This window comes from Bidens hawaiensis, unplaced genomic scaffold (genome assembly GCF_021521415.1).
Source record: "Bidens hawaiensis isolate Kalapana, Puna unplaced genomic scaffold, B.hawaiensis_p1.1 tig00077656_1, whole genome shotgun sequence".
NCBI classification, from domain to species: Eukaryota; Viridiplantae; Streptophyta; class Magnoliopsida; order Asterales; family Asteraceae; genus Bidens; species Bidens hawaiensis.
This window is the reverse complement of record NW_027503365.1, coordinates 19,361-29,040: the sequence shown is the minus strand read 5'-3', so window position 1 is coordinate 29,040 and position 9,680 is coordinate 19,361.

Sequence of the window (9,680 nt, the reverse complement as noted above, 5' to 3'; positions counted from 1 at the left end):
GGTGATAAAATGTAGAAATTACCAAGGAATAATATTTTACATTTTGACTTCGTTTTAAGTTTTGTTCTAAAACCAATCCAGACCAAAACAAACCCAAGCCAGAATAACTAAAATACATATCGTAACTAATCCCAATTTACTAGAATACCCTTGGTAACCAAAGTTAACTAACATGTTGTTATAGAAATACTTTGTACTTAAAACTAACAAACGCATATAAGCAATAAAACACATACTAACGACCAAATATCACATAAAGTATAAACAAATTTTAGATGTCGATAGCAACAACTTTTAGCAATTAGCTAATAATATTTACTTTTGAACACAAAACACAGGCCAAACAACCCAACACAAGCCAAAATAACAAACCTGACTTGGGAACTATAGAAAACCGCAAAACAAACCTAATATATAGTGTAATAAATAAATATTTATAAATAATTAGAAAATGCTTACATTGTTGGGGAATTGATTATGATAATGAAAAACAAATTCGAAAATATGCTTTATGACCATGTATCCACGTTCCCAACTGCCTTTTTGCGGCTTGCACTATAATAAAAAAATACGATGTTAACTAGAAACCAGTTAACAAAAACTAAAAAAAATACAAAAAAATAGAAAGCATACCTCAACCATTTTCCATGTAAACATTTCCCCAAAAGCTTCTCGAATTATGTTCGTAAGAAGATAATTTTCTTTGTCCTTTACGCCTTTTAAAGAGTCTAAAATAAATACCTCTTTACGTTTAGGGGAAACTATAAACAAGATCCAATGATACCTACAAAACAGAAAGTTATAGAAAGATTGCATAAAAATGTAGCAATAAACTATATAAAAATTAATTAAAAGATATAAAAATAAAATATGTATTACTTGGCCAAATAGGGAGCAAGCAAATATTCTTTATCTTTATGAAGACTTGATACGTCGATAATGTGAGCTTTAACGACTTCGGGTTCAAGTTGGCACAAACGTGGGGTGATTAACTTTGCACTTAGAATAGACTCCTCATTAAAATACCTTAAATTAAGAAAAAGTAACATTATGAAATTACTAAAATCAATAATATATAAAACCAAAATTATTTGAACAGCTTACGTTTCAAACCAACTTAGGATGGTGATATCAAGCCACCCTTTTACGAATACTTTTAACATCGCTTCATACTCGAGCCAATTTGATGTTATGGCGGAAAACATCCCATCAGGTGTAGAAACGAAGTTGGATCAGATTCTCGTCCAACATAACGGTCTATCAACCAAACCTTTAATAATCCTTTTAGATTGGTTTTTTTAATTACATTCAAAGCCTTATCTATTTCTTTGGCCTGCCTTTCTTCATCAGTTTCAATAGTTTTCGTCACATGTGGTTGCTCAACCTTAATTTTTTTTGGAATAGGTTGAACTTGATCATCTTCCAGATTAGCCAACTAAAACAACAAACAATTTGTTATAATCTAAACACACACAGAGGGTTGTAAACTAGCTCGGCTCATTGACTTATGAGAGCTCGACTTGTTTCAAGCTATGTGTCACGGAGCTATCCTCTTGACTCCGTGTGGCGCCCGAAGGCCATCCAATCGGTCCGCTCATGATCAGGGCTTGCTGGTTTCGTCCTGCCTTGGACTCATCAGGCGAGCGGCAACAGCTCGCAACCATCGATGCGTTCGTCGTGCCAGCACGACTAGGCATGTACGCCTTCCTTCCCGCTGAGGCCGTGCCCAATGAAGTCCGGGACGGGCCAACAAACCCAAGCGTTTCAACACAATTCAAGCATCTCGATCTTCAAATATTTGGTCCGTGACATATGGCTCAGCTCGCTTGTTATTTATTAATTAACTTATATAAATAAAAGAAAATTTTGTGAAAAAAACAAATAAAACCAATTATTATTAAGTTATTGTAAAATAACCAAATTACAAAAACAATATTATTAACTTATATTAACCCGAACCGACTAACCCAAAACCTTATTAACCCGAACCCAACTAACCCGAGCCTTAATAAGGTCGGGTTGCGGGTTAGTTTACTTTCTTTAAAAAATCCGATTAACTTGACCTGATTAACCCGGTACCCGATCGGGTTGACCTGATTAACACTCCTACACACACCAGAGTATTACTAAAGTGAAGTGATTAATTACTAGAGTATCGAGAAATTCATTATTATCAACAGGAGGATCATATGAATAGTCAATTTTTCTATATTGTTCATCTTGGGGTGAAGATAGTATATAAGGAGAGACGTCATCATTGTACCTCGATGCACTATGACTTGGGGAAATTTCTAGAGTCACTCGCTAATTGGTGGGGTGACTCAGCGTCTTTTATATACAATTAAACAAGTAATATACATTAAATAATAATAATAATAATTATTATTATTATGCAGAAAATATATACAACTATTGATCAGCTAAACATACCTTTAAGGAAATTATCGGTCACTGAACACATTTACCAAGAGTGTGACTCATTAGACTAATTTTATTGATGCATGTTTGATTGGGACCGGGAACATGGTGTGGTGTGATAGTATCTACTTCTACAATAAAACAACCCTCGTTTATGAGAATGTCTTGCACAATACTATCCGCTGAAGTAGGATGTACCCGTCCTCAGCAATGACTATTTGCGTAGACGCATCAAAGTGCATAAACAATTCACACGCACGTAGATCCTGCAAAAACAAATAAAGTTTAAATAAACATATATGTGTATATGTCACAACCAAATTATATATATTACCTGAATAACTGCATGGTCGATATAAGATGCACTACTAGAGTCACGATAACATGGGGTCGTGTCTACATTTTGGCTCTCTCGATTCAAGTTAGCCCCCTCATCACATTCACCCTTTAACAATCCTCCAACAATTTGTGATGCACCTATATAATTAAATTAATATACTAAAATAACAGTATAATATTTAGCATTAAACTAAATTAATCTTACATATGAATGCCATTACCTAATACACATGAATATAGCCGTGTTCGGCCACCGTGCTCTAGTCCAAAACATTCTGTTATTGGATCGGACCGGACCTTCTTTCATAATATGTTCCATCTCCTTTCATCCTTTTCTCAGTACGTCCGTATGAAAAATTATAAATGTTAGAACATAGAATGATATTATATTTATAAACGTGTGTGTATATAAATTTACCAATTCGTCGACTACGTCATCGATTGTATCAGTTTTATACAAGCCAGTATCTTTGTCTTTTCCTGCTCTAGATGCATCAAACAATTTAGAACGATAATCTTGCAAAACTTCAAGATATGGATTAACTGACACGAGTTGAGGCCATAAATGACCAATGTAATCCCGAAATCTAAATCCGCCACATCCTGTTTTAGAGTGGTATTTTTGTGCTTCACTTTTGCTTGTTTTTTCATGTATTTTCTACAAAAAAAATCAACAATTAATTACTATTTTTGCAAAAAAAAATATAACAATAATAATTATAAATCACAAACACAAACCTTGAATGCCTCGGTCAACCTGAAATCTCTGAATTCTTGCCACTTTGACTTATCAAGGAAAAGAAAATTTTTAAATGGGTCGAGCCTTTTGTACACATAGTTTCGTGTAAGAAAACTTCGAAAGTTGGTACAATTTTTCAAACGTTATCCGGTAACAATCCACAAATTTCAATAGGAATCATATGTGTCATCAAAACATGACAATCGTGAGACTTCATACCAAGCAACTTATAGTCTTTCATCGACACATGCCTTTTTAATGTTTGCAGAATAACTAGATGGAACTTTAATGTCATGTAAGCACTGACAAAACTTTTTTTTTTCATCTTTCGACATAGTATAGCACGCAGGTGGGAGATTAAAACCCTTGGTTGTCACACCCCGACTTAGGGACTAGGCGTGTGACCACAAGTTGGTACCTTATCAGAGTTTATGGGTTAATTTTAGTAGAAGACTTTAGGTTGAATATAATATTAATTTACATTGAAAATTTACTCGGGAATTAAATACACGAGTATTAGTTTACAAAATATAGGTTTCATATTACAAGGATTTGTTTATAAAAAACGGAGCCATCTTGTGCGCGCTTCTATCTTCATTTAAGACTCCAATCCTTGTTACTGCTACTTATGCTTAATTACCTGCAATGGGTTGGAAAAATACGTCATCTATATGCTGGCGAACACGTATGACCCTATAAAACATTTTGAATGACGATTATAATACAAACATAGTTTTCTTGACAAACTCAGCGGAATCATTTCTACTTCCGGTATATGTACCACTGCCCTACACACACAACGGTATTCTCCGAGCCACACGGCCCTGAACAGAGAACTGGTCATGACCGTTGCAGCCCGCGGCTACCTTGCTTTGATTGATTGATTGGGCTTCAACAGTTATGTTTGGATCCATACACATGCGTATACGGTCTGAGTTGATTTTATTCTCTACTTTGTATTATAACGTTTTAGAGATCACATAATCTCATGTAGAGATTGATTGACTCGTTAAGACAAACACCCGTTCATCTTATTGAGTATAAATATGTTTTGACTGATTGAAAAGGTTAACGTATTCACCTGTACCGTCGGTGTTGAAAACCTTGACTGATTGATTGATTGATTGTGAATGATATTTTAACCTTACATAAATAGGTTTGTATGAATGTTTTTGAATGGTGTTTCTTGATTAAGCTATGATTTCTAAGCTTAATCTTGAAATCGTTTATCTTTGATTGTGAAAGAAAACACTTGATTTTATGTGACGTTTGGTATAGCATGCTTTGGCCTAATAGGTTCTAACACGTTGGTAAGTTTCTCTAGGTAAGTAAACGGGTCCCTCCGTTGATTGGGATTTGTACGAATTACTTTTCTTTAGGAAAGAAACTTACTACTAGTGATATCCTCCTTCCAGTTACTACATACCCGTCAAAATATATCTTTTGTTTAACATTACTTAATCATGAAGTAACGTTTTATGAAAACTTGATTATGAATGAATATTTGTAAAATACGATCAAGGTTAAAGGCCATAGCCTCGATTGATAGTCTAAGCTATAATTCAAATACTTACACGTAACCCCTACCTTAACGCGGATACTTAGATTGATAATAAAAAAAGGCAGGGTCTTGATCTACTTGATTATATGATTGCTACTTGATTATGACTTCGTTCCTTGCACGAACTTTCAAGAAAATTTCACGTCGGCTCTTCACGACTATCGGGCATGCCTTTCGATGCTAACTATGTGAATGTGGAGGTGTGATGAGATGAGGAGAGCTCAATACCCGTCACCCCTTTTATAGGCTGATTCAGTACCCCATCGCGGTACGCGATGGGTTCCTTGTGACCTGTCGCGTATCGCGACGCCGCAAAAAGTCGCCGCCTTATCTGCATGTGACACGTGGCCTGTCATATCGTGCCACGTGTTGACACGTGGTTGGACACGTGTCCAGGTTGCTTAACCTGGTCATCGCGCTACACGATGCTCTCTTGGATTGAGCCATCGCGTATCGCCAAACCGCCCATTTCTGGGTTTATGTGCAAAGCCATCGCGCTACGCGATGGGCTTATGTTTGCCCCATCGCGTATCGCGATGGGTGAAGTTTTCATATTGTTCAAGATTGGTCCCTATACATATGTAAGTTACTATACTAGGGCTAAAACTTAAAGGGTAAAAGACATGGTGTTACATCCTCCCCACCTTTTGAATAATCTCGTCCTTGAGATTTATTAGAATAGATAGGGATAATTCTTCTTCATTTCTGACTCGAGTTTCCACGTATACTCGGGGTCCTCGTCTTGAATCCCATTTAACTTTCACGAGCTTGAGTCTTTTGTGCTTGAGAAACTTTATCATGCTATCTTCTATTTGAATCAGCTTTTCTACGAACTTAAGCTTCTCGTTGATCTTGACATCTTTCAATGGCATTGCAAGGGTTTCGTCGGCTAAACACTTGCGTAGATTGGATACGTGAAACACGTCATGAATACCTTTCATTTCATCAGGTAATTCCAGTCGGTATGCAACTGGTCCAATTCATTTGAGTATTTTGAATGGTCCAACGAATCGTGGACTCAATTTTCCTTTCTTTCCAAACCTTACTACACCTTTCCAAGGCGACACTTTCAATAATACTTTATCGCCTTCTTTTAATTCCAATGGCTTGCGGCGAATGTCCGCATAGCTCTTTTGTCTATCTCTTGCCGTTTTCAATCGTTCACGAATTTGTATAACTTGATCAGTGGTCCTTTGAACAATCTCAGGTCCTGACAACTGACTATCACCTGTTTATGACCAGCATACAGGCGTTCTACACTTACGTCCATATAAAGCTTCAAATGGTGCTGCTTGGATACTCGTATGATAACTGTTGTTGTACGAGAATTCCATCAAGGCAAGATGGGTATCCCAGCTTCCTCCTAGATCAATAACACAGGCACGATGCATGTCTTCTAAGGTTTGAATTGTGCGTTCACTTTGGCCATCAGTTTGAGGATGGTAAGCAGTACTTAAATTTAGTCGCGTCCCCATGGCTTTTTGAAAACTTGACCAAAAGTTTGAAGTGAAACGACTATCTCTATCAGAAATGATGGATAGTGGCACACCATGTAATGATACTATGTTCTCAACATATAAGTGTGCTAACTTATCCATACTAAAATTTTATTGAATTAGAATGAAATGGGCAGACTTGGTGAGTCTATCTACAATAACCCAGATCGCATCAATTTGACGAGAAGTTTTAGGCAACTTCATGATGAAATCCATAGTTATCATATCCCATTTCCATGTCGGGATTTCAGGTTGTTGTAGTAATCCTAACGGCTTTTGGTGCTCGGCTTTCACTTTGGAACACGTTAGGCATTTAGCTACATACAAAGCAATATCTTTCTTCATACCAATCCACAAGTAATCATTCTTTAGATTGTGATACATCTTGTCACTTCCTGGATGCATCATATATTTTGATTTGTGTGCTTCTTCGAGAATCTTATCTTAGATTTCCGACTATTGGTACCCAAATTCTTGTACCAAATCTAAGAATTTCATCATTTCCTTTGACTAGTTGATTGATTGTACCATTTTCTTTTTCAGCTTTTACATTCCATTCTTCTAGTGCCAACTTCTTAGCTTCTTTGATCCGACCAGCTATGTCAACTTTGTGTTCTAATCTAAGAGCTCGAACTCTCTTTGGCTTTTCATGTTCTTTCCTACTTAAGGCGTCAGCCACTAAGTTGGCTTTCCCTTCATGATATACGATTTCACAGTCGTAGTCATTGAGTGTTTCCATCCAACGCCTTTGTCTCATGTTCAACTCTTTTTGATCAAATATATGTTTCAAACTTTTGTGATCAGTGTATACTGTGAACTTTACACCATACAAATAAAGTCGCTATAACTTTAATGCGAAAATTATAGCGCCTAATTCAAGGTCATGTGTGGTGTAATTATTTTCATGAACTTTTAACTGTCTCGAAGCGTAAGCAATAACTTTCTTTCTTTGCATCAAAACACATCCCATTCCCGTGTGCGAAGCATCACAGTAAATGGTAAAGTTTTCTGGTGCATTTGGCAAAGCCAAGATAGGTGCATTGGTTAACTTTCGTTTGAGTGTTTCAATTGCTTCTTCTTGCTTCGGTCCCCATTCAAACTTAATTGCCTTTCTTGTAAGTGATGTTAATGGAACATCTATTCAGGAGAAGTCTTGAATGAATCTTCGGTAATACCCGGCCAATCCTAGAAAACTTCGAACTTGGGTTGGTGTTTTCAGTTTCTCCCACTTGGTTATTGCTTCAATCTTTGCTGGGTCTACTTGTATACCTTTTTCGTTTATAATATGACCAAGAAATTGGAATTCGAACAACCAAAACTCACATTTGAAGAATTTGGCGTACAATTTCTCGTTTCTTAAAGTTTCAAGTATAATCTTAAGATGAACTTGATCATCATATTTGGATTTTGAGTAAACAAGAATGTCATCGATAAAGACAATAACAAACTTGTCCAAGTATGGCTTGCAAATCCGATTCATCATGTCCATGAAAGCTGCCGGAGCATTAGTGAGTCCAAAAGGCATAACGGTGAACTCATAATGTCTGTATCGGGTTCTAAACGCCGTCTTGGGAATATCCTTCTCTTGCACTTTTAATTGATGGTAACCCGATCTTAGATCAATCTTGGAAAAACAACTTGCTCCTTGGAGCTGATTGAATAAGTCATTGATGGTCGGTTAATTTGTATATGTTTTAATTCGTTTATTGTTTAGTTTTAACTGTTTATTCTAGAACTATCGATACTTCATACGTGTATTATTGGATTTCAGGTCACAGGCGTTAAAATACTCAATATGGAACTGTTGTGACACGGAATGAAGACCCGGGATGTCCAGCACGCAAAATGATGAAAAGATTGAAGTTGGCTGTAGTAGAGTCCCATCGCGGTACGCGATGGGTTTGTTGAAGTTCCCATCACGTACCGCGATGGGTGATAAAATAAACGTTGACTTTGGTCAATCTCGGTACGCGATAGGCCATAGAAGACCCCGTCGCGTACCGCGACGGGAGGTGCAGACGGGATTTTTTAGTTTATATAATCTTTTTCATTCTAAAAAAACCTGACTCCGTTTTTGAAGAATAGAGGCGATTCTAGCAGTCCAAGAAGGCGATTTCCACTATCCTAGCTCGTGTCAAGACCCTACATATGATTTCTATCATCCGTATCGAAGATTCAATGATATCTAGGCTCGGCTAATCTCCTAGAATCGCACTCGGGACGTATAGTTTGTAACCTTTTACAGTTTTTCTCATGTGATTAAGAATACTTATGTTTTGTTAGTGATGATTATATATGATTATTGATGTTTGGTATTTCTGAGTGTTCGGTCGGTTTAGGTTTACGTTGGTCTGAACGATTTGTTACCAGTTGCTATATAATTAGTCATATAACTGTTTGGTTAGATTGAATACGATAAAACATACAATTACCCTTAACTGAGTCACACTGGCAAGGACTGTTTGATAACCAGTGCCGTGTGTAAAGTAATTGTTGATGTCTAAGGTTATGTCTGATTGATTAGTTTTCAGTTAATCGTTAATAGTTAATCGGTTAGGTTGCATGAGATACTTTTGGTTGTTTACTTGAATTCCCGGGTGTGATTTGCTTTGTTAACTGCTTGAAATTCGTTTACTTGTTCATTGCTTAGTTCTCTAAACTCACTTTAATTGCTTGTGTGATCAGCACTAAAACCATTTACTTCATAATATTAAATCTGTACACGAATTGCATTGACTACATACTCCTTGTGATACGATACCCTACTTGCTCTAACTATTTAGACTAATTAGGTTTTTGATTGACTCAAACGACGGTCATCAAAATGGCGCTGTTGCCGGGGAGTTAGTGCGCTTAGTGTTTTTCGTGTTATTTGATTTTTGTGTTTAATTTTAATTTTAGTCTTAATTTTTGTTTTCAGTTTTTAGTTTAAATTTTATTTTTTCTATTTTACGCGGGGTGTGTTGTTTGTGCAGATAACAGGTTTATGCACACCCGCCACTCGGGCAGACAGTCACCGTTAATTTTCGAGCCCGAAATTGAGAGAGTAGCTTGGTAGAACTGAGTTCAGAATCGAAATTCAGAAATGGCAGATCAACACTAAAACCAAGACCCACTCCCACAAAAT